The sequence below is a fragment of the Phoenix dactylifera genome, chromosome 15, assembly GCF_051530095.1.
Source record: "Phoenix dactylifera cultivar Ajwa chromosome 15, Ajwa_hap1_PhDact_Kaust_v1.1, whole genome shotgun sequence".
NCBI lineage: Eukaryota > Viridiplantae > Streptophyta > Magnoliopsida > Arecales > Arecaceae > Phoenix > Phoenix dactylifera.
The window spans coordinates 9,508,027-9,535,242 of record NC_143204.1 but is presented as its reverse complement, the minus strand read 5'-3'; the positions used below and the strand labels follow the sequence as shown (position 1 = coordinate 9,535,242).

The 27,216-nt window shown below is 34.8% G+C and overlaps 1 pseudogene; it reads right to left on the bottom strand.

Annotated features, from left to right (window-relative positions):
- Positions 1–4,715: 4,715 nt before the first annotated feature.
- The window catches only part of LOC148699852 (polygalacturonase-like), a 90,014-nt pseudogene continuing 67,513 nt past the window's right edge, over positions 4,716–27,216 (bottom strand).

Here is a 27,216-nt window from a genome sequence, read left to right as displayed (position 1 = left end):
TAATCCTAATAGTCAAGTAATCCGATTGGAATGATCACCAGGCCGTCCGATCATAGGAGAAAGAAGGGTTCATAACCCTCTTTTTCCATTCAATGGGATCTCTTATGGCGTGTAGGGATGCCACTGTGATCCAATCCTTGAAGATGAACCATGAAAAGAAGATTAAAAATAGTTTTAATCTTTGTAATTAAATCTGAAATCATAGATAAGTTTAGATTAGATCTAAAAGAGATTTATGATTGATTTAATTGCTATTTTTATATGATAAATCAGATCTGAAAAATTAGATGCATATGATGTATGTTGTTTAGATTAAATTCATGTTAGTTTGTATATATGATATATGAACATAAACCAAATAAGATTTAAACATTAATTAAATCTGAAATCAGCATGTTTAATTGACAAACTCAGATCTGAAAATAAGTTTTAAGAACTAAAAGTTTGTAATTAACATGTGATTCAAGACTTATGCAATGATCTGAAATTTTTCATAAACCTATACTTAATTGAGAATTAAGTGATCTAGAATTGTGAATTGAAATCTAATTGACATTGCATAAATCTTGGGTGTATTTGGGTTAGCTCAATTCAAGTTTTAGTGAACTGGGTTAGACCTAGGGTTAAAATCAAAGATGGACTAATAGGAGTAATTGATCAAATCTAACTAAGTAGTAATTAGATTAGGTCAAGAATACTCAATCAAATACAATAGTTGTACTTAATCAAGTCCATGTCTTTGATCAGACTAAATGGAACTTGATTGAAGATTAGTGGTTGAGCCCGAGTCATTAGGATGGTCAAAATCAAAATTGATTAACCAGTTGGTGCCTAAGGTAAGTTTGGCAGTTTTGACCGGTGGTTTTTAATTAGGAGCTACTCGCACTGATTCGTCTTCGTCGAATTAATAGCATATCCCTCCTACTGTCGAGTTAATAACATATCCCTCCTACCATCTTCATTGAGTTAATAGCATATCCCTCCTACTGATTCATCTTCGTCGAGTTAATTGGGTTCTGTGACTGATCTAGGTGCCTAAGAACTGGGTTGAATCTAGTTCCATTTTAATCTGACTTGGTGAAGTCAGTGGAAGGATCAAGATTAACTGGTTCTTCTCTTCTCTTCTCTCTATTAAATCAAATCCTCTAAAATTATTAGGTCTCTAAAATGAAATAGTTATAGAGATAACTAGCTCAAAGCCTTCCATTAAGTTGAATGATAATGGGTCCAATGGTTCGATAATCATTGGAGGCGCCACACGCCTGATGCTTATCGGCCATTGGAATTATCATTCATAATATGATGATTCAATTGTGCTCTCTAATAGGTAATCAGCTTAGCCGAGCCACACTTGAGCCTGACTATTTGTTAGTGAGTTACATTAAATTCTGTCATATTAATGGTTGGACCAAACCAGGACTTTCAGTGGAGGCGCCACACGCCTGCTGAAGAGGTGCCTAGGAAAAAATTAACATTACAAATTGTTTAGATGAAATAATTGGTTCAGAACCCACCCATTGATGCACATGGGTTAGCCGAGCCACACTCGGACCTATATGCGATCATGTGGATTCTAGTGCCCACTAAAGGATTAGGATAATTCTTCAAATTGAATGTAGAGGTTAACAATTTATATAAAAATAGTGGAAGAACCTTTAGACTAAAGTCAAAGTCTTTGGGTCTAATTAATTCATATACTAATAAGGTTCATGATTTTTCTTTATGCAGAAATGGCCACAAATTTGTTGCTCCAATCCCTGTTAGATAGCGACAGGCTAACAGAACCCAACTTTAATAACTGGCATAGAAAGCTAAAGATTGTTTTAGAGCACGAACGGATTCTGTACATCTAACAGATCTGGCACCTGAGCAGCCTGCTCCGATTGCACGAGGAGCGATTCGAGAAACTTACTTGAAGTGGTTCAATGACCGAACTACGGCTCATTGCATTATATTGGCTGCTATGAGCAATGAGTTTAGTCGCAGATTCGAGAACGCTCAACCAGAAGACATGCTTCAAATGTTGCATGAGCCTTTTGGTGTTCCCAACGATGTTGAAAGGCATAAGACTAGTTATGCTATTTTTAGCGCCCGAATGAAAGATGGTGCTTCAGTTACTGATCACGTACTGTACATGATTGAGTTAATTGAGCATCTAAATACTCTCGGATTTTTCCTGCATGATCAACTGGGGAAGGATGCGATTTTGAATTCTCTCCTAGGATCTTACCGCCCATTCCTTACTCATTATAGAATGACAAAGCCTGCAGTTAATTACCACGGATTGCTAGGATTACTGCAGACCTTTGAGAAGGACCATCAGCTCCCAAAGGAGTCGGTGCATGTGGTGGGAGGATCATCGGGAGGACGTCATCCTTTTAAGAAAGGAAAGAAGAAGAAAAATAAGAACAATAAAGTGCAACGTGCTAAGACATTTAAGCAGAGTTAGACTAAGAAGAAAACTGACCAGAGTAAGATAGAATGCTTCTACTGCAAGAAGCAGGGGTACTGAAAGAGGAACTGTCTTCAGTATATTGCCTCGCTTGATCTGAACAGACCTAATAAGAAAAAATAGCAATCGGTTGCTGATTAAGGTACTTATATGATAACAACTTGTAATTTCTCTATTTGTGATAATTCGACCTGGGTATTGGATACTGGAAGTCCGTTTAACATTTGCAATTCTGATGTAGCACAACTGCAGGAAAAGAGGAGAAGGAGGAAGAACAAGGGAGGGAGAAGGAAGAAGAGGTTATAGAGACGCAGGAAGAAAAGAAGGAGAGGAGGAAGAAGAAGAAGAACAAGAAGGATGCTAGAATTTTTTTATTCAATCATCAATTGCCTCATACATGAGAGGGGTGGTCTTTAAATAGACCTTACATATTGACCCAATTACATAAACCTAATTGACTAGTCTAATAACAAAACAACTGACCAAATTGACTTGACTAAAACAAAAGCAAATAATGCAATAAAAGAAAATAACTCGGACTCAAATGGATCCAATCCGGATCTGACTCAATTCGGGGGCTGAGGATCATCTAGATGAAAGGCTCTGATGTCCCTATCAAATTTGTTTCAGAAACTTCAAGTCAGTGAAAGATTTGAAGATAGCAAAAGATTTCTGAACGTTAGATAAGGAAGATCAGTTCCAGTTCTAGCTTTAGGAACTCTTAAATTAGTTTTCAATTCCCATGTAATTGTCTTGAGTCATTGTCACTTTTATCCGATGTTTTTATTGAATGTTATTTCTGTAGATCTTTTGGCCAAGAATGATTATGAAATTTCAATAAAGAAGAGTTATTGTGATATTATTATGAATGGTGTTACTATAATGACATTTATATATTATCGCAATCTGTTAATGTAATGTATGTTATTTTAGAAATTAGAATTTTTAGAATTTTTGAAAAATTTTTCAAATTATTTTAACATATTAGTGAGACATTAATTGAAACATATATGATTTCAAGGGTTATTAGGTCTTGAGGAATCCTTGTAAAATGATTCAGTTACCTAATTATTGGAATATGCAAGGTAACATTTTACACTTTGTGGTGCTTATTTAAAATTATATGAATAAATTGTGTTATACTTATATAATTGGATCAAGTATGTAAAGTTATATTAGTTGGATGCTCAGTTGTACAACTCACGGTGCTATAGTAAAAGAAAAGAATGCTCTATATATATATAGAAATATATATATACATACATACATACATATATATATATATATATATATATATATATATATATACACATATATATATATATATATATATATACATATATATATATATATATACATATATATATATATATATATATATATATATATATATATAGATATACATACATACATACATATATATACATTTATAGACATACATATATATACGTGTGTGTCTATATATATATATATATACACACATATATATGTATGTATATATATACATATATTTATACATACATATGTACGTAAGTACATACATATACATATATAGGGGAAGGCCAAGGAGTTCGTGATGTGCAGCAGAACATGAAGATCTACCGACCTATTTGAGTTTGTGGTTTGGGTCTTGGTAGACGGAGTTGTTCGTGATGTGCAGCAGAACATGAAGATCTGCCGACCTATTTGAGTTCGTGGTTTGGGTCTTGGTAGACGGACTTTATATTTGATACTTTGTAACTTAGTTAGCCAAATTTCTTAAATATAGCTCTTTTTTTTCAATCGCTTGCAAAATTAAGTAGCTTAGTAAAACAATGCTGTCTGTACTTTTTTAAAATCTGTTATCTCACTAATTAGGGGACCTTCTCCCACTGTCCTATCTTCTCCGAGAAATACAACTTGGAAGGCTCCATGTCACCCATTTTCCTCCATGTTAGGCTATGATGATATCATAGCCTAATACATTTTTTATTAAATAGAGAGACCTCATGATGTCTTGAGATGAAAATCCTTTGAGAATTTAGAAAGTCCCTTGTTCCTAGTTTTCTTCATATGTCACAAGATAAAGATCATAGGTTAATGGACCTTTTCTCAGAGAGAGAGAAGGCTTCACATAGTACTCCTCATAAAAAATTAGAAAGCTGCAATGTTATCTATTATTGTGGCCATCAAAGAGCATTATCACCTAGAAAACTAGTATGTACCATCATTGAAGTCGTTGGTACAACATAAGAAAAGGATAATAGATGTTACATGTAACATTCTAAAGCAAGAAGGAAACTTTTGGGATGACCACTCCCTCCGTGCTACCATAGGCATTGCTGCAGTTGTATGTTGCTGAACTTCCATGTTTCCAGAGTAAGTTAACATCCTTCATAAAAATGTTCTTGCATGGTACTTCTTTGCTACATTTGATGCTGATAGCCTCCTTTCGGCTAGAAGTTCCATATAAATCAACAAATCGGATGTCCCTTATTGCAACATTGGAGGTATTCTTTTTTTCATGCAATTATAGACAAAAATTGATGAAAAACTATTAGCAATTTGAAGAATTGTTGTACAAGAAATGCATAAATTACTGTTCGATCATGATGTAGTTTAATTCATTTTTGGTTCATGCCGTGAGGGACTCTGCCATGTATTTTGATAAATGTAGTAAGTTTTTGGGACTATATTTGTCACCTAATGCATTGTTCATTCCCTAAATTGGCTGCAATCTGATGTTTAGTTCCAATTGATCCCAGCTGTTGATATTGAACCAGCCATTTTTTTTGTTCATTGTCTCTCTATCTTCACACACACACACACACACACACACACACACACACACACATATATACAAAATTGTGTAAATATACAAGCCTGATTATGTGGAATACAAACTACATGAGCCTAGATACGAAAATGATAGCCAAAGGATTATATGTTATGCTTCTCTTTATGACAAGGAAACATTTTGAAAGTATAAAACAGAACATAGCAGCATCCAATAAATTTTAGAGTTGGTTTTTACTTTCTAGTTGATGGTGGTGGAATACTTGAACATGGATGTGGTTTATCTAATGTATGTACACTTCAAGAAAGTGTAGACATTGTACATCTCAGCACAAGCATAAATAATGTGTGGAGGCATGCATACACATGCTTTGACAAATGTGTAGTAGTAAGAAGCCCATACCTTTGGCTTGCATTGCTGACCAGGACAATAGTATTGATCAATAAGTATGGGGACGCCCACAGAGGTAAAGTTAATACGCTCAAATGAGATATCTTTTGCATAACCTGATGCTTCCTGTACAATGTAATGCAAAAATGTGTTATATTCTAATACAAATCAATATCTCATGCATATGTGTTACGCAATACATAAAGGACTATCATACTAAGAAATTCTTGAGACCCTAAATTAATTGTTTATTAGCCATAATACCATATCTTCTATATTTCTAAATTCCATATTTGGGAGCTTCAGAACTAATGTAAATTCATACTCTTTAATGCTATCATTTCATGTTTAAGCTACATATATTCTAGATCTCAACCTAGCAATTGTTGTGATTATTAGAAGCTCAAACTAGTTATTTGTAACATTAAAGAGCGTAAGCAACTCATTGGTAAAAGGGTTACATGTGAAGAATTAATAGGAATAGACAACCTCTCATCCCCTTTGTCAGCTGTTTGATAAGGAGTTCTATTAAAAAATTCTAGCATAAAATATGTGCTAATTGCATATATATATTAAAATTGAATCCACATGTGGGTCATAAAGAAAAAATTATTGTTCTCTTAAGAAAAACAAATACATGAACATGGAAGGGCATATGCAATGGTGTTTGACTGGAGCTTGGATAACGCCTTTACCTGCCATGTCTTAATCCTCGCACCTGAGGTAGCGCCTAAAACAGAACTATCAGAAAAATGAACTCGTTCGACCGCGGAGTTGGGTCCCAAGCTTCCAATGCTGTGAAGGACACAAGGAATTAATTATCTTAACGCCTTAATTAGTTGCTGCAAGAGGAGCAGATTAGCTCATAATTTGGAGTAGCGAATTAAATTTTTAATTACTAAGCTAAATTCTTGAATTATAGAAACTATAAATATAAAAATGGGCTCATCTTAGCCAGAATGTAGTTGAAGAAAGTTCAATATTAACATTGGTATATTAGGCTAGACTAATTATTAAACAAATGGGATAAGCATGGGTCTAAATCCAACACATATAGCTGATTGAGATTTATTTAAAGGGTATAGTATAATTACCTATTCTTGTCTATGCATCAATCAACAGGGAATAATTAGTGCATGCAAATGGTATGACCCTCATAAAATACATGTCCATCACTATTCAATCATCTTTCGTGGATTGATGGCTTTTGGTGCATGGTGACCAAACTGAACCCTTCCAAACTTAAACTAAGAGATCCCAAACTCGAACAAGTACTTTTTCTTAAGTTTGTTATGGATTTCGAAATGACAAAGTATATTACTATACTTTTTTAGCACTTGGGATACAAATATATATATATATATATATATATATATATATATATATATATATATATATATATATATATATATATATATATATATATATATATATATATATATATATATATATATATATATATATATATATATATATATATATATATACATGTACACATACATATGTGTATATACAAACTAGAGCTGATCACGAGCCGGGTTTCGGGGCCTAAACTCTATTTATTTTTAATCAAGCTTCGAGCCAGACCTATGATCAGCTCTAATACAAATATATATATATATATATGTATGTATTTATGTATTGTGTATTTATCAATATTCATAATGACAAACCTGAGGCCATGACCAGGCCCACATGTGATGTGGGTGATGTTAATGTCCGCGGAGCCTGGCCCAACAGTACGCAATCATCTCCTGCAACCATTTCATACGAACAGGGAGATCATGTACCCAAGCTATTAGTAAAAAGAAAAAAAAAAAAAAAACATCATGAAATAACCTTCCGATATTAAATAGGCACAAACTCATGTGAGATTTTTTCAGAGTCTGCCCAATCCTTAGGTGACTAGGCGGTCGTCTTAGACCCCGGCTCAAAAAGGACCCACTATAAAAAAAGCCTCAGACAAAATGGAAAGAAAAGAAATTCCTCCTGTAACTTTGCCCTAGGCCGGCCCACTACAAAAAGTGACCTCAAAGATAAAACCGCCCCCTTGGAGGAAACAAAAGTCCTGGTTCGGTGCATGGGCGGAAAAAAAACATTGGAAAACACGAAAAATTGCACATGTAAATAAGTATACCAATTCCGACCGTACAGTTGGTGAGCTCCACAAACTGAGACCGGGAGACGTGGAGGGCATCGGTGTTGGGGCTGTCGCTTGGTGCCCGTACTTCGACCCCCCTCACGTGGACCTGCGAACAACTGATTATTTTCAGATGCTTAGTTGGGCCGTTCTTCATCCTTATTCCGATCACCCAAACATCGTTGCACTCGACGAATACTAGCAGCTGATTTAAGGTCAATGACAACAAAGTTACCATTAAATTTCTTCAATATGTATCGATCATGTAATGCCTAAACTAATGACCTTCAAAGTTATTATTAAGAAAAAGGAATAAAATGGAAAGCAAGATGTTTGTATATATACTCACATTAGGGCGGTTCTTGCATCCCTATGGAGTGTGAAAGAGGATGGCAGATGAAACCAAAGAATCAGACAAATTGGTCAGATGATACAATTTTTTATAGGGATGAAGTATATTTATATTTGTCACCTTTTTTGCCACGCAGGCTCACCAAATGGCGCCATTGCCATCAATCTCGCCATTCCCGGCCACTGTAAGATTATTAACATTTCGAAATTCAAGCAAGTTTGCCACCTCATTCGTCCACACTTTGTTTGGCGCTACGATATTTTCATCAACCTGCATATATATGACAAATTATCTGCCGAATTTTATTTGGGTTCACTAAGTTGGTGTTTGAATATCTTCTCCATCTCTCACTCTCTCCCTTGCTCTCTCAAAACAATTTTTAAGGGCTTTGTGTATTACCTGGACATTAATCCAAGACTGGCACGGGCCTCGAAAGGTTATTTGGGTCAATAAAAAGGTCTTCTTTGCCGGGAGGAGAAGAATTGGATAATTAGAATCAGCGCAAGCTCCTACCCAAGCTTCCGAGAATGCCTTGAAACATATTGCATGATCGTGAGTAATCTTGCGATGATAACAAAATTCTTTACATCTATTTATATAGGGTGCTTGCTTCTCAAAATTCATTCAACAGGTAAGCGATGCAGGCACGCTTCTCATATATTTATCCATATTGGAGTATGAATGTCTATAGAAGCTATTTGGCTAAAATGCAAGCATGCAATGCATGCTGATATCTGAACACCGAAGAAGAATATGAGAATGGAATAGAAAATTAAAGCTATTGATGCCATAAAAAAAGAAGTGTAGAAGTAATGGTGGAAGTGTCATCACTCATTCCTGAAAAATGATGCAAGCCCTTGCTATGTCAAGCACTACAAAACGAACCATCTAAGGTTTGAATACAAAACTTTGTACATAGTAGAATGGGACCCATATAGCATATAGGATGCGTTGCACAATACTATGTAAAGACCACTCAAACACTGCCGCCATGTAACATACAAATAACACTTGTAATTATTTCTTAAGATAATAGAGTGGTACAAATTAGTCTTAAGCTGCTTTTGGTCGTAGGATAGAAAAATATGAGAAAGCATGCAACAGTGATGACTAGGATAAATTTATCCCATACTTCATCCATTTAATATCGCAACCAAATGCAGCCTAAGGAATATATCTTCTTACTTGTGTATCATTTGATTCGCCATCTCCAACAGCCCCAAAGCTAACCACATTGTAAGTTGGATTACTAGAGACAAACCGAAGAGCTAAGAACCACATTGCGACCACTGTTGCAATGGCCTGAGACACATGTAGAGGAATCTAAAGAATATGTCACAATTTACATCAAAAATAAAACAAATAAAGAAAAGAAAACAGGGAAGAATGGTAAGGAGGGAGGAGTAGCTCTCTGGCCTAGGCTATTACCATGTCTGGAATTTGTTGTTCCCTCGACGAAGACCAGTTTCTGGAGGTGCTGTCTTATAAAGAGGGCAAAGGCGTATGCATTAATTTGGTCATTAGTAAGGATTTATGCATGATGAATCAGTCGATACAAACACAATCTTTGCATATTTACTAAAAAAGTGAAAAGGAATCTTTATATCCCAAAAAAAAATATTTGCTCTCATTTGCACTAACTCCCTATTTTTTTTTTTTTTCCGACGGAATTAGCACTTACTTTAAACAACCGAACAAATAAGATTTGAGTGTAGGGAGATATAAAGAGAATACGGCATATGGAAATTCCATAATTGGAGAATAGTTAACAATGATACGTGGGCCATACATCTTTATGGTCCTTATAAAGAAATAGCAAAATATCATCATTGATCACCTAATAAGGACCTCCATTCACCGTGTTCCATAGAAGGGAAGAGGGAATGGTAGGGACTAGCTGTACATCTAGGAGGTTTTTTTTTTTTTTGGTAGCTATGTGGAGGTAGTTAAAAATGGTGATATGGCTGGGATTTTAGTTCCTTCTATTTGTTCCATCTTTTCCTTACATGTTTTAACAAAGATCTAGGATCCCCTGGGTGTGCAGTTTGCACGGCAAAATATTGTACCACACTTTATTGTTGCCATCAAGAGATGTATAGCTATGAACAACAACGTGCTATATATGATATGTAAAATTATATTGTATGATAGCCATCTCTTGATAGCGGCCATCGGAATAATCCAGCACTCTATAGTGCAATCGGCACACCATGGAGGATTCATGCTCTTTAACAAATGGGATGGAAACCAAATCTAGCTTTTAATACCCACGATCACACGTTGTAGCACTATTCTCATGTCGTCCAAGTTTGCAATTAAAGTATATCGATCTATATGCCATTAATATTTGTAGTACTAAATGCTCAGGGCCAAATGGGAGTATAGTTTGATAGAATTTGTAGCAATTTTGCTAATAAACAAACAGTAATACCAAAATCAATAGAATTTGGATATGCACTGATTCTCAAGTTCATGAATTATTCTGCTCGGAGTTGTTATTAATTATAGAGATAAAGATCATATTTGAAGTTACAAATGTAGCCTCTAGTAATTAAGGCAATGAGTTCTACTGGACCGAAATTACCCCTGCAATTACAAAAAAGATTGATGGCCACCTCTTGCACAGATGATCCATGTAAATCTACAAACTGCATGTTGCTTACTGCCATAGATAATTATCTTTCTTCCATGAATTAAAATAAAATTATGTTGCCCAAGGTGACAACCCAAAAGGGGGAGGGGGGGGATGAATTGGATTTTCTAAATTTTAATGCCTCAAATTAATTTTTTAAGTGAATGTGGTTTGGCCTATGTGATAATATAGGTACAGTAGAAACAATAGTAGTAAAGCTCTAAACAATTGTGATTAAGTCACTTTTAGAATTTAAGCTAGAGCAATTGCTTAAGTAAAAGAAATAAATCAAGAAGCACACAATGCAAACATAATCAAGTATAGTGATTCGGTGCACCCCAAAGCACCTAAGTCCACTTCCCAAGCATTTTCTTGGAAATTTACTATAATTCCTCGGATTACAGTTGAATTGTTTTCCGGGCTCACAATCCAAAAACCTTTACAATTGGTTTTACGGGATCACCAAGTAAGCTAACCGTTGGTTTTACGGGCTCACCAACAAACCTACACCATTGGTTTTACGGGCTCATCAACAAACCTATATGTTGGTTTTACGGGCTTACCAACAAACCTTACAACAAGATAAGTAAATCAAAGTATAAAGCTCCTTAATGAGCAAATAAAACAAATATGCATTAAGGAGAAGAAAAGAAAAATGTTATCTCTTTGAAGGCGCTTTTCTTTTCTTCGCTGAGATTGCTTCACTCTTCAATGGATTGGTTGAGCTCTTGAAGGTACTTAAATTCTTCTCAACAAACTTCTTTTGGGTTTGAACTTGAAGCAATATATTGAACTTTCTTGGATTTTTTTTCTTTTGAATGCACACTTAGATCCTCACCAAGATGCCTTCCTTTGATGAATAGTGGCTCTTAAATACTTCTCCAACCTCCAAAGATCACTTTTCTACCGTTGGAATGGAGAAAGTAGCCATTTATAGCCGTTGGAGACTTAAAAAATAATTCTGCAGATCTAGCCATTGGGCTGTCACCCGTGCTGGGGTCGGCTCAAGCTTTTCTGGGGTCAACTTCTGCTACAGTGGGGTCGGCCCCTGCTGGGGTCAGCCCTCTTAGAAAATCCAGAAGCTTGTTTTTCTAACTTTTCAGGTTGGGATCGACTCATGCTTTCTTGGGGTCGACCCATGCTACAGTGGGGTCGACCCAAGCTACAGTGGGGTCGGCTCTCTCAGAAATTTCAGAGATATGTTTTTTGAGTTCTCAAGCTGGGGTCGGCTCCACTGGGGTCGGCTCAAGGCTTCCTGGGGTCGGCTCAAGGCTTCCTGGGGTTGGCTCAAGAAGACTTGAGGTCGGTCCTCTCAATAATTTTTAGAAAGCTGTATTTTAATTTCAGAAGGCTGAAGCTGGGGTCGGCCCGAGCTTTTCTAGGGTCGACCCAAGTGGGGTCGGCTCCAAGTTTCTTGGGGTCGAGTGGGGTCGGCCTGAGTACTGTGCCTATTTTTCTAGAGTCGACCTGAGCCCTGTGCCAAGCGTGTCAAAGTGTGCCAAATGTATCAGATTGTGCCAGGGTCGACTCCAATTCTTCTGGGGTCGACTATAACTCTGATATTCTGCATCTTAAGGTTAGTTTAACACATGAGACCAATAAAAATATTGCAATTAATTTTGAATGCTTGGCACATAAAAAATTTCATCTCTTTGACTAGTAAAGAGATAGAATTGCCCCTTAACAATGAAACTTCACTCTTAACTTTGTTAAATTGAGATTTAGGTTTTTTTTCTCAAGTTCTTCTAATAAATTTATCCTTAGATGAATTCTTGAGAGTTGTTTTAAACGCACAAAAAGAGTGTATCAAGAATATATTGAGTATGTATCGCTTCTTTCTTCCTTGAATGTTTATATAGTTGATTGAGGATGATAATGTTATTTTGATGATTAACACAATCATTGAGGCTATATCAAATTAGAAATACAAATTAACTTGATACATCATTGATAAATGGCACACCCTCGATACACTCATGATACATTAGGATTATATGGTCAAAACCACTCTCAAGATTGATAAACGACATAAAATTTGTAATAGAGAATGGTAGAAAGCTCAAGAATTCATTTTGACAAAGTTTCACGTTAAAAATACCTAAAAGGGCAATTCGGTAATTTCCACTGTTAAGGGTATGAAACTTTATTGTGCCATGCATCATAATTTGCTTGGAATATCATATTGTTGTTTCAATGTGCATAACTAACCTTCAAAGTGCAGAAAACCCCAATTAGTTTGGAGTCGACCCCGATACGTTTGGCACGCCTTTGAAACACTTGGCACAAAGTAGGAGTCGACCCTAAAAGAGGTGGAGTCGATCCCGGCACATCAAGAAACATTCTGGCACATTCTAGCACTTATGGCACGGATGAACAGTACTTGGGTCGACCCAAGTGAAAGTCGAGTCGACCCCATCCTAAAGCCTCAAGAAAACAAGTCTCTGGAATCCCTGAGAGGGTCGACCCTAACTGAACTTGAGTAGACCCAACCTTGGGTCGACCCAACCTTGAGTCGACCCTAGAAAAAGTTGAGTCGACTCCAGATTGAAATGTCAAGAAAACAAGTCTCTGGAATCCCTGAGAGGGTCGACCCAAGTGAAAATTGAGTCGACCCAACTAATCCTTGAGTCGACCCAAAAAGAGTTGAGTCGACCCAAGTGAAGGAAGGCTGAAATACAAGGTTCTGGATTTTCTGAGAGGGCCGACCCAAGAAAAGCTTGAGCTGACCCAAGTCTGATGAACAGTAGTTTGGGTCAACCCCAGAAAAATTTGGGTCGACCCAAGCACGGGCAGAAGCATAACGGCTAGTTGTACAGAAGTACTTTTTGGACTTCCAACGGCTATAAACGGCTAGTTTCTTCAATCCAACGGTCAGGAAGGACTATTTGGAGGTTGGAGAAGTATTTAAGAGGGAGTATTCATCAGAGAAAGTAAGCTTGGGAAAATACATCAAGTGCATTCAAGAGAAAACCCTAGCAAGGCAAGCTTCATTCAATTGCTTCATTCCAAGAGCCAAAAGAAAGTGGTTGAGCAGATTTCAAGAAACATTAAGAGCTCCACCAACCCTTGAAGAGTGAAGCAATCTTGACAAAGAAGAGAAGAGCCTTATTAAAGGGATAACTATATTCTAAACTCTTCTTTGTTGCTCATAATTGTTTTATTTGCTCATTTAGGAGCTTTCATTCTTTACTTATTTATTCTTGTTGTAAGATTTGTTGGTAAGCCCGTAAAACCAACATTGTAGGTTGGTAAGCCCGTAAAACCAACGTAGGTTGTTGGTAAGCCCGTAAAACCAATGTAGGTTGTTGGTAAGCCCGTAAAACCAACGTAAGTTGTTGGTAAGCCCGTAAAACCAACGTAGGTTGTTGGTGAACCCGTAAAACCAATTGTGAAGGTTCGTTGGTGAGCCCGTAAAACCAACATAGGTTTTTGATGATCCCAAAAAACCAAAGTGTAAAGGTTTTTGGATTGTGAGCTCGGAAAATAATCCAACTGTAATCCGCGGAATTATAGTGAATTCCCAAGGGGTCGCTTGGGGAGTGGACGTAGGTGCTAAGGAGAGCACCGAACCACTATACTTCTTGTTGTTTGTATTGTGATTTGTTTAAGTTCACTAACTCATCATTTAACACAAGTAAGATAGTTAAAATTAAAAGAAACCAATTCACCCCCCCCTCTTGGCTTGTCACCTTGGGCAACAACAATGCAAACATACAAGAAATATAGTGGTTCGGTGCTCTCCTAAGCACCTACGTCCACTCCCCAAGCGACCCCTTGGGAATGCACTATAATTCCGCGGATTACAGTTGGATTATTTTCCGAGCTCACAATCCAAAAATCTTTACACTTTGGTTTTTTGGGATCATCAAAAACCTATGTTGGTTTTACGGGCTCACCAACGAACCTTCACAATTGGTTTTACGGGTTCACCAACAACCTACGTTGGTTTTACGGGCTTACCAACAACCTACGTTGGTTTTACGGGCTTACCAACAACCTACATTGGTTTTACGGGCTTACCAACAACCTACGTTGGTTTTACGGGCTTACCAACCTACAATGTTGGTTTTACGGGCTTACCAACAAATCTTACAACAAGAATAAATAAGTAAAGAATGAAAGCTCCTAAATGAGCAAATAAAACAATTATGAGCAACAAAGAAGAGTTTAGAATATAGTTATCCCTTTAATAAGGCTCTTCTCTTCTTTGTCAAGATTGCTTCACTCTTCAAGGGTTGGTGGAGCTCTTAATGTTTCTTGAAATCTGCTCAACCACTTTCTTTTGGCTCTTGGAATGAAGCAATTGAATGAAGCTTGCCTTGCTAGGGTTTTCTCTTGAATGCACTTGATGTATTTTCCCAAGCTTACTTTCTCTGATGAATACTCCCTCTTAAATACTTCTCCAACCTCCAAATAGTCCTTCCTGACCGTTGGATTGAAGAAACTAGCCGTTTACCTTGTGATTTTGACCTAACCGTCAAAGAGCCAAAGATCATGACAACTCAAATAAATAGTTTTCTAGAAGAGAGACAATTTATTAATAGACCTCCACTATTTAGTGGCATAAACTACATACATTGGAAAGCACGCTTGCGCATTTTCATTCAAGCATATAACTATGATTTATGGAGTATTATAGTCACTGGGCCACACACAAGCACTAATCATGATAAGGAAACGATTGAACAAAATTCAAAAGCAATGAAGCTGCTATATTGTGCATTAGATGAGAATGAGTTTAATTGCATATCTTCTTGCATAACTGCTAAAGATATATGGGATATGCTAGAGGCTAAATATGAAAGCACTAACAATTTTAGTGAATCTGAAATTAGCTCTGAAGAAGATGAGAGGCAAGCTGATATTGAAAATCTTTGCCTTGTGGCACACAAGGATGAGGTATGTATTGAAACACAAAGTGTCTCCTCTTCTGAATATGAAGTGTATGATAAAATTGAAAATAATTTTACACTTGATGAGTTACATGATGTATTTCTTGATCTAATGAAAGAACATAAGAAACTCATTTGTAAAAATAAGAACCTGAAGAATGAAAAGAAAATCCTAGTAAATGAAAAATTGAAACCTATTGTTGAAAGATTTACTTTCAGCTCTGAAAAGTTGAACCTAATGATAAATAATCAAAGGGCTGAATTTGATAAAGTTGGATTGGGATATCAGCCTTGGTGCATCCAAAAATCTTTCAAAAATATGCTTGTTAAAACAGTTTCTAATTATTTTAAACAGATTCTTATAATAATGATAAACATGAACAAAATCTAAGCAAAATCTCTTCTGTTGTTCCTAAATCTGTACATTACAAATTTGATGTACCTAAAAGGCAAAAATAGAAAACTGAAGATTTATCTACTATTCATGTTAGATCTATGTTTGTTAAATTTAACAAGAGGATGCATAAATACACTCCTTATAATCCTAAAATCTGCAAGCCTATGGACAAAATAGCTATTAAGAAAATATGGATTCCAAAAGGAACAATTATAGCTAACCTGCAAGGACCCAAAAGAGCTTGGGTTCCTTAGTTGAAAATATGATTATTTTTCAGCAGATGTGTCTAGCTATCTAAGGTTCTAATAAAAGATATTATCTGAACAATGGGTGCTCTAGACACGTGTTAAAGAATTGAATTTAAAATGTAATTAAAAAGAGTGTTTAAAATGAAAAGAAATAATAAAATAAGTAATTCTTGCATCTTCTCATATTGAAATTATTTTATTAGTTGATTAAAACATAATTTGCAAGTTTTAATCATTTTTGTGATATAAGTGATACTTTTGGTATGAAAAGAAAAGTTATCCAAATCACTCCATCTTTTTTTATTATGCTTTACTTATAGATGGATAATTTGGTAAATTAATTCTCCTAAAATAACTCTATGAATTTTCTATATGCTTGATTGAGAGTTCTTATCCAAGGCATTATCTTCTATTAATCATAGACATAAGAATATGTACTTAATATGCATTATAAATACTAATATCAAAGATTTTTTTGGCATATAAAGTTAACTTATGCTAGTATGGACCTAATTTCAAAAGACCTTGTCATTGGTTTACTTAGATTATCTTCTGTAAGGTCAAAGTTTGCTATGCATGTTAACTAAGAAAACAAACAAAAATCAATCTAAAGATGTTGTCCCCATCACTAAGTCTTCAGAGGCTTACATTAGTTTTGTTTTTGGCACTTAAATTGAAATATTTTCTGCGTTGGCACAAACTCATAAAAAGGGTTCAAATGAAAAAGATTTGCAAACTATGAAAATAAAGAAGTATCATGACATAGTTTTGAAAACCAATTTTTTATTAAGTTGTGTACAGAAAATAATATTGAATACAATTGGTTCTGCACCAAGAACATCGTAAGTAAAATACGGTTAATAGAATCCTTGAAAAAATAAAAAAGACAATGCTGTATGATAGTCATCTACTTAAATGATTTTTGTTAAAAGCTATCATCGTTGCGTGTCATATATATGGTTTCTATTGGATCTATTTTTGATGAAAACTTCTTTTGATCTTCTGAAAAATAGAAAATGATACGTTGCATATCTTTTATATCTTTCAGTCATACATGTTATGCTTGATATGTTCTTATGAAAATAATACCAAATATGATAAAACAAATATTTCTTTGGATATTACTCTTCAAACAATGCATATAAAATACTCAAGTGAAAAGATACTAGTTGCAGAAATATCAATTCATACTATTCTTATCAAAACTAGATCTTTTATTGAGAACATAGTTTATCATTTTGCTTTTACATCACAATCTGAGCCATAATCAAATTTTTAATAGAAATAACTACTTAAGACAATTTGATCAAAACTTAACTTGTATACCTTATTGATAATTATCTTAAGAAAATAGAATTTAAGCTAAATTAATTTTAAAAATTAGAAATTGATTTGATCTTGATAAATCTTTCTATTACCTCACATGCTTGTCCCTGAACCATCTTGGTTAATGAAACTATCTCTTTAGTTCAAGTGATATGTGCTTGCTTATATTTAGGCAATCTCTTGAGTAAAATGACTCAACTTTCAACTATTCTCATATCTTATGTTGAGTCATCTATTTGAGAAAAATGTTGTATGAATGTTTTGTATCTTGAAGAAACTAATGACTTTCTTTCAAGAAAGAAAAGGATTTTGTTAATAATGCAAGATCCTTGAGCAAGAAAATGAGAGATTTCAACTTGAAGGACACCTCCACGTAAGATACAATAAACATTCACATGCAAACAAGAAAGAGGACCTTCTTCAGCCAAAAGTTCATACATAAGAAATCTAGTTTGACTTGAAGAATGTAGAATGAATCGGTAATTTTAGATACCTCTCTCATAAATTAGCTGAGCAAAGTCAATAACTTAAATCTCATTGTGGCATGATTAAAATTTTTAATTATTAATTTCTTGATATCATGTCTATATATGTATTAATTGACTTATGGTTTTAGAAATTGTTTCATGGTTTGCTCAAACTAAAATATTTTTTTGCCTATATAATAACCATGAAATATACAAGTTTATGCTTAAAATTTTGATTTAAAATAACTTGTGAGAAGATATGAATCCTTGAGCATAATGAAAATGTTGTTTGCATGATATACATCTATATGATATACAAGATTATTTCTTTATTCTGCTCTTTCATGTAAATTACTTGAGAATAACAAAAAGAGAGAGAGATAAAGAAAAGAAAATGAACAATTATTCAAGGAAAGTAAAATCTAAGTAAAGGCAAATACTCCAATTTTTAGGAAAAGCAAAACAAGCATAATATATTTGGCACATTTGTGAGACTAATATGAGCATTCCTTTGAAAGAGATAAAATCCGTAATTAATTACAGAAAAAGTTTGAAGTAAACATTTTAACCCTTCTATATTGCTCATCATAGGGATGGTGCCAATGGGGAGGCTAGTGGTAGTACCCGGCACTATTTGACCCAACTATTCGGTGTAGGACATATTAGGGACGGCACAAGAGGGAGGCTAGTGGTAGTACCTCGTGCCCCTTCCAACTCCACCGGATAGGGAGCAAATAGAATATAGAGCATAGAAAAGTAAAACCGAAAAACAAATGAAGATAATCAAAATACTCATTGAGTGGTTAAAGAAAGAAATTAAAAAAAAAATTGGGGAATGAATGATAAATAAATAAAAATATATAAGAAGGTTGTGAAAAAGCAAATGAAGTTTCAATCACTTGAAAATACACCTTAAGGATAAAATCAGTGCTAAATTATATTTAAATAAGAAGAAATATAACTTATTCTTGGAAGATGAAAAAAAGTGATTGCTATAAATTTTGAAAAACTCTAGATCACTCTACATTCTTGATATTATAGAATGATTAAAAAAAAAAGGAATGCATCTTTTGAGGGGGAGCTTTAGATATTCAATCTAAATGCATTCTGTATCTTATCCAAAAAGTCACGCCCATTTGATAAATATCTTTTATATTTTATGGATTGATTTTGATGAACCTTCTTATATTGCATCACTTGCTTTAGTTATATAATAAGCTTATACCTTGAGATGAGTTCTATAAAGGTTGTCTTATCTCAAACCTTGAGCCTTATGAAAATATGCTGAAACTTATAGAAAATATATTTTCGAGATTAACAACTTGAATGTTTTATTGAACATTATCTTCAAACTCTAAACTCTCAAATGGGATAATTAATTAAGAGGGAGAAAAAAATTTCAGAGGGAGAGATCATATAGAACTTAATCGTGTAAATTCACATCTAAAGATGAGAGAAAGAATACTAAATGTAAAGTGGTATTAAACTTTGTGCTTCATTGAATATCTTTTGAAAGTTGGATTTCCATCTATATTCATCAGTAAATCATTTGTTTCTGAAAATTAATTGAAAAGGATTCCATCTGTCTTAGTATCGAAAATTTATCTTGGAATCTACTTATGAGTTCTTATTGGGTTGCACGTTAGTATTTCAATCCTGAACCAATTCATTTTAATTGATTTTGATGCTATGATCTTTAAAGGAGTAAAATAAAATCTTTTAAAAAAAAACTCTAAAAGAACTTTCAAAGTTTTGAATTTTATGTATCCTACATTGCATAAATTCATGTTTTGGTATCTATGCCCCAATACTTTTATATCATGAAAGAACTTTGAAGTCATTACGAATTAAGGATTCAACATAATCTTATGTTTTTCGAGTATATAAGTTTTGATCTTTATCTGCTCTTATACTATACTCTGAAAATTAATTAGATTGCTCTCATTTTGCTATATACTTATATATTTTAAAAAAAAATATTGGATTTTCATTCGTGCCTTCTTTGAATATTATTCTTGATACTTCTTAAAATATCTTGAAAAAGATTCCATCTACACTTGATTTGAAAACTATCTTTGGAATCTACATTTAGAGATCTCTTCTGGCTCATATCTTAAATGTCTCATTTTTAAAGCCAAACTTTTCATCCTTGATTTTGATGTGATCCAATCATAATTTTAAAACTATCTTAATTGGCTTTGATCTATACTCATGATCTTGCCCTGACAGTATTGTCTTGAGTCGCATAATTTATATTCTTGCAATAATTTGGCATGCAATGAATGAAATATTGTCTTGTGCTTAAATATTTCATTATTTTGCAATCTTTTTGATATTATCAAAAAGAAAAAAAAAAGAAATATCTGAGTATATGCTCATAGTGCTTTATGTTTTGAATTGAATATCAATCAGCTTAGATTGAAATATGTTGATTAATGTTAAAGCTGATTAACTCTAAAGCATTATCATGAAGTACGTTCTTAAAGTATCTCTCAAACTTTGTATTTGTTTTGACTCTTATTTGCTCTTTGTGGTAGTTTGTATTTCTTCTCTAAAACATAGTGCTTTTGGCATAGACAATGTTTCTCTTGAGTCATGATCTTTGTGATTGTCATAACAATACTATCCATTGCAATTCATTCTTTTTGATGATGACAAAAAGGGGGAGAAAGTATAAGAGAGAAACTAGAAGCAAATTCTATAAGAAAGATAATTCTATAAACAAAGATCGTATAAGGAAGAAAATATAAAAGGTATATATTGTATACTTACGGGGGAGACATGTATTATACACTTAAGGGGGAGACATTCAACAAAAAAAATATAAAAGGTATATATTGTATACTTACGGGGGAGACATGCATCATACACTTAAGGGGGAGACATTTAACAAAGAGAAAATCTGAATCTGGCATATAATCATAGAGATTTTTCTTGCCTCGATACATGACTTGAAACTCTTGCTTTGACACAAACTTTTGAAAATTTTGTCTTAATGAAATACAAGAGTAAGGGGGAGCAAAGCTAAAACTCATTTGGCATCCATTTGGATAGGATAGGGGGAGCTCTTGGTTCATTTATACAAACTCTAAATAAGACTATTTTGAAACTCTTGAACCAAAAGTACTTTATGAATATTAAATCTAACTTTTCATATGAATGCAAATTTGCTTACACTCAATGTTTTGTAATCATCAAAAAGGGGGAGATTGAGGATGATAATGTTATTTTGATGATTAACACAACCATTGAGGCTATATCAAATTAGAAATATAAATTAACTTGATACATCATTGATAAATGGCACACCCTCGATACATTCATGATACATTAGGATTATATGGTCAAAACCACTCTCAAGATTGATAAACGACATAAAATTTGTAATAGAGAATGGTAGAAAGCTCAAGAATTTATTTTGACAAAGTTTCACGTTAAAAATACCTAAAAGGGCAATTCGGTAATTTCTACTGTTAAGGTATGAAACTTTATTGTGCCATGCATCATAATTTGCTTGAAATATCATATTGTTGTTTCAATGTGCATAACTAACCTTCAAAGTGCAGAAAACTCCAATTAGTTTGGCGTCGACCCCGATACGTTTGGCACGCCTTTGGAACACTTGGCACAAAGTAGGAGTCGACCCTAGAAGAGGTGGAGTCGATCCCGGCACATCAAGAAACATTCTGGCACATTCTAGCACTTATGGCATGGATGAACAGTACTTGGGTCGACCCAAGTGAAAGTTGAGTCGACCCCATCCTCAAGCCTCAAGAAAATAAGTCTCTGGAATCTCTGAGAGGGTCGACCCTAACTGAACTTGAGTAGACCCAACCTTGGGTCGACCCAACCTTGAGTCGACCCAACCTTAAGTCGACCCTAGAAAAAGTTGAGTCAACCCCAGATTGAAATGTCAAAAAAATAAGTCTCTGGAATTTCTGAGAGGGTCGACCCAAGTGAAAATTGACTCGACCCAACTGATCCTTGAGTCGACCCAAAAAGAGTTGAGTCGACCCAAGTGAAGGAAGGCTGAAATACAAGGTTCAGGATTTTCTGAGAGGGCCGACCCAAGAAAAGCTTGAGCTGACCCAAGTCTGATGAACAATGGTTTGGGTCGATCCCAGAAAAGTTTGGGTCGACCCAAGCACGGGCAGAAGCATAACGGCTAGTTGTGCAGAAGTACTTTTTGGACTCTCAACGGCTATAAATGACTAGTTTCTTCAATCCAACGGTCAGGAAGGACTATTTGGAGGTTGGAGAAGTATTTAAGAGGGAGTATTCATCAGAGAAAGTAAGCTTGGGAAAATACATCAAGTGCATTCAAGAGAAAACCCTAGCAAGGCAAGCTTCATTCAATTGCTTCATTCCAAGAGCCAAAAGAAAGTGGTTGAGCAGATTTCAAGAAACATTAAGAGCTCCACCAACCCTTGAAGAGTGAAGCAATCTTGACAAAGAAGAGAAGAGCCTTATTAAAGGGATAACTATATTCTAAACTCTTCTTTGTTGCTCATAATTGTTTTATTTGCTCATTTAGGAGCTTTCATTCTTTACTTATTTATTCTTGTTGTAAGGTTTGTTGGTAAGCCCGTAAAACCAACATTGTAGGTTGGTAAGCCCGTAAAACCAACGTAGGTTGTTGGTAAGCCCGTAAAACCAATGTAGGTTGTTGGTAAGCCCGTAAAACTAACGTAGGTTGTTGGTAAGCCCATAAAACCAACGTAGGTTGTTGGTGAACCCGTAAAACCAATTGTGAAGGTTCGTTGGTGAGCCCGTAAAACCAACATAGGTTTTTGATGATCCCGAAAAACCAAAGTGTAAAGATTTTTGGATTGTGAGCTCGAAAAATAATCCAACTGTAATCCGCGGAATTATAGTGCATTCCCAAGGGGTCGCTTGGGGAGTGGACGTAGGTGCTTAGGAGAGCACCGAACCACTATATTTCTTGTATGTTTGCATTGTTGTTGCCCAAGGTGACAAGCCAAGAGGGGGGGGGTGAATTGGTTTCTTTTAATTTTAACTATCTTACTTGTGTTAAATGATGAGTTAGTGAACTTAAACAAATCACAATACAAACAACAAGAAGTATAGTGGTTCGGTGCTCTCCTTAGCACCTACGTCCACTCCCCAAGCGACCCCTTGGGAATTCACTATAATCCCGCGGATTACAGTTGGATTGTTTTCCGGGCTCACAATCCAAAAACCTTTACACTTTGGTTTTCCGGGATCACCAAAAACCTATGTTGGTTTTACGGGCTCACCAACGAACCTTCACAATTGGTTTTACGGGTTCACCAACAACCTACGTTGGTTTTACGGGCTTACCAACAACCTACGTTGGTTTTACGGGCTTACCAACAACCTATGTTGGTTTTACGGGCTTACCAACAACCTACGTTGGTTTTACGGGCTTACCAACAACCTACAATGTTGGTTTTACGGGCTTACCAACAAACCTTACAACAAGGAGTTTAATAAACAAAGTAAGAATATTTAAGCTCCTAGATGAGCAAATATAACAATATAATCTACAAAGAAGAGTTTAGAGAATAGTTATCGCTTGATGTGACTTCTCTCTTCTTTGTCAAGGATGTTTCACTCTTCAAGGGTGGATGGAGCTCTTAATGACTCTTGGAATCTGCTCAACCACTTTCTTTTGACTCTTGAATGAAGCTCTTGGATGAAGCTTGCCTTGCTAGGGTTCTCTCTTGAATGCACTTGATGTATTTTCCAAAGCTTACTTCCTCTGATGAATACTCCCTCTTAAATACTTCTCCAACCTCCAAATAGTCCTTCCCGACCGTTGGATTGAAGAAACTAGCCGTTTATAGCCGTTGGGAGTCCAAAAAGCACTTCTGCACAACTAGCCGTTATGCTTCTGCCCGTGCTTGGGTCGACCCAAACTTTTCTTGGGTCGACCCTCTCAGAAAACACAGAAACTTGAAATTTCAGCCTTCCTTCCCATGGGTCGACCCAACCATTCTTTGGGTCGACTCAAAGTTCACTTGGGTCGACTCAACTTCTTCTTGGGTCGACCCTTTCAGTAATTCCAGAGAACCATTTTCTGTCTGCCTTTCTGTCTTGCCTTTGGGTCGACCCTCTTAGGGTTTGGGTCGACTCAAGCTTGGGTCGACTCAACCACTGTTTGGGTCGACCCTCTCAGTAAATCCAGAGAACATATTTCTTTCATGTTTTGAGGTTCTTGAAGTTTGGGTCGACTCATGCTTACCTTGGGTCGACCCAACTCACTGTTCATCTGTGCCAATTTTGCAGAAGTGTGCCAAATGACTTCTTGATGTGCCGAGGTCGACCCAATCAACCTTTGGGTCGACTCAATCTACACTTTGCTGCATCTCAAGGTTAGATTCATTCAAATGAACAAAGACATGTATCTTTATCAATTTATACAAATATACTGAGAGTAACAGACTTATAAATGAAGTATCGTTTTAACTTATAACATACTCTTGTTAAATGCTTGTTAATCATCAAAATAACACTATCATCCTCAATCTCCCCCTTTTTGATGATTACAAAATAAATAGTATGAACCTATTGATACTTGTCTTTAAAATCAGTTTTTGAAAGGGCTTAACTTGCTGAATTTCAGCTTTTCATATATAAGAGTGAAGTCTCCCCCTATATCATTCAAATGTTGCCAATTTGACTTTTTGAATTACTCCCCCTTTCATTTATAATTCATTAAAGATGAAACTCCAAAAATTTGAGATAAAACATGAGTTTCAGGTTATGTATCGAGGTGTGAAAGGTGCGTGCCAAATTCTGAAATTATATGTGCCAAATTCTGAAATTTGATATAAATTTTTGACTTGATCATTTTCATTGTTGCAAATTGCTCCCCCTTGAATGTATATGCTTTCCTATATGATTTTCAATTTGTTTTACAAATTATTTCTCTTTCTTTCTTTACTTCTCCTCTTATTACTCTATCTTTACTTCTCCCCTATTACTCTTTCTTTACTTATCTCCCTTTTTGTTACTCTATTTACTCTATCTTTACTTCTCCCCTATTACTCTTTCTTTACTTCTCCCCCTTTTTGTTATCATCAAATAGGTACATGGGAAAGGACACAATAACAAACATTCAAACTTCATTGATCAAAATAGGAACATTTTAGTACAATCATGCCAAAAACAAAAGCAAATACAATGTTCCTCAATCAAGGTTCAAAATACATGATCAACACAAAATACATATGAGAACTAGATACATATCCTAGGCTCTAAACAAGATCGTGAGACTCTCCCGGATCGCTTGGCTACGGCTCTCTTGGGTCCCATTTCTCCAAGATATTGAAGTAATCTACTGTTTGGAGATGATTGAAGAAGATTTGAGAGTGGAAAATAGGGTTTTCGGAAGAGGACAAAGGGTAAACAGTGCCCTAGATAGCTCACGGGTCCCCCTTTTAACAGTGGGGTCCCGACGTTGGGTCGACTCAAGAATTTTCTTGGGTCGACTCAACGTTGGGTCGACCCTATTTTGGGTTGGGTCGACCCAAGTTCAGAAATTTTTCCTTTCTCTTCTTTTTCGCTTCTAAAAATTTTCCTTGCTTCCAATCCTTACAAATTCTTTCTGGGACAATGATACATGAGTAAGGAATCTATAGATTACAAGTTTGACTCATGTTTCATAGGTTTTTAGAAATGGGAGGAATGTATCATGAGACTGCTTGCTCCCTTTTATATCTCTTCAATAAAAAGGATCACATATGCCTAATTCCCTCCTTAGCATGCAGAATCTATCTTCACTCAAGGGTTTTGTGAATATGTCGGCTAATTAATTTTCAGTCCATATATGCTTAATACATATGTTTCCATTTTGTACACGATCCCTAATAAAATGATATCTTATTTCTATGTGTTTGGCTTTAGGAATGAGATATTAAGGATGTAAGCCAGAAGTGATCTCTAAATGTAGATTCCAAAGATAGTTTTGAAATCAAGTGTAGATGGAATCTTTTTCAAGTTATTTCAAGGAGTATCAAGAATAATATTCAAAGAAAGCACGAATGAAAATCCAATACCCCATTTTTTTTTTAATATATTAAGTATATAGCAACATGAGAGCAATCTAATTAATTTTTAGAGTATAGTATAAGAGCAGATAAAGATCAAAACTTAAATACTCGAAAAACATAAGATTATGTTGAATCCTTAATTCTTAATGACTTCAAAGTTCTTTCATGATATAAAAGTATTGGAGCATAGATACCAAAATATGAATTTATGCAATGTAGGATACATAAAATTCAGGGCTTTGAAAGTTCTTTTAAAGCTCTCTTAAAGACTTTCTTTTACTCTTTTAAAGATCATAGAATCAAAATCAATTAAAATGAATTGGCTCAGGATTGAAACACTAAAGTGTAAGCCAATAAGAACTCATAAGTAGATTCCAAGATAAATTTTCGAAACTAAGACAGATGGAATCCTTTTCAATTAAATTTTCAGAAATAAATGATTTACCGATGAATACAGATGGAAATTCAACTTTCAAAAGATATTCAATGAAGCACAAAGTTTAATACCACTTTACATTTAGTATTCTTTGTCTCATCTTTAGATGCGAATTTATACGATTAAGTTCTATATGATCTCTCACTCTGAAATTTTCTTTCTCCCCGTTAATTAATCATTCCATTTGAGAGTTTAGAGTTTGAAGATAATTTTCAATAAAGAGATTGAGTATTTAAAGCTTCCCCTCAAAAGATGCATTTTCTTTCAAACCTTTTTTTTTTGTTCTTCTATAATATCAAGAATGTAGAGTGATCTAGAATTTTTCAAAATTTATAGCAATCACTATTTTTTAATCTTTCAAGAATAAATTATATTTCCTCTTATTTTTTTGAATATGTATGGAAATATTAATCAGAAAATAATTCTTTTGAAGCTCAAATTTCTTTCAAAAGTAATTATATTTTCTTTCCTATAAGAATTATTGAAGTGAGTTGAAATATTTTAAGCTTTAGGATCATTAACTCTCTTCTTAAAAATAGCTTTTCTTTTTAATGATAGAAGCATTTAATTATGTAGGAGTGTATATTCAAAATATTAATTTCTTAGTTATAGTTTTTCAGCAAAGTATATATGAAGCACCATAAATCTTTTTAATATCAAAATAATATCATA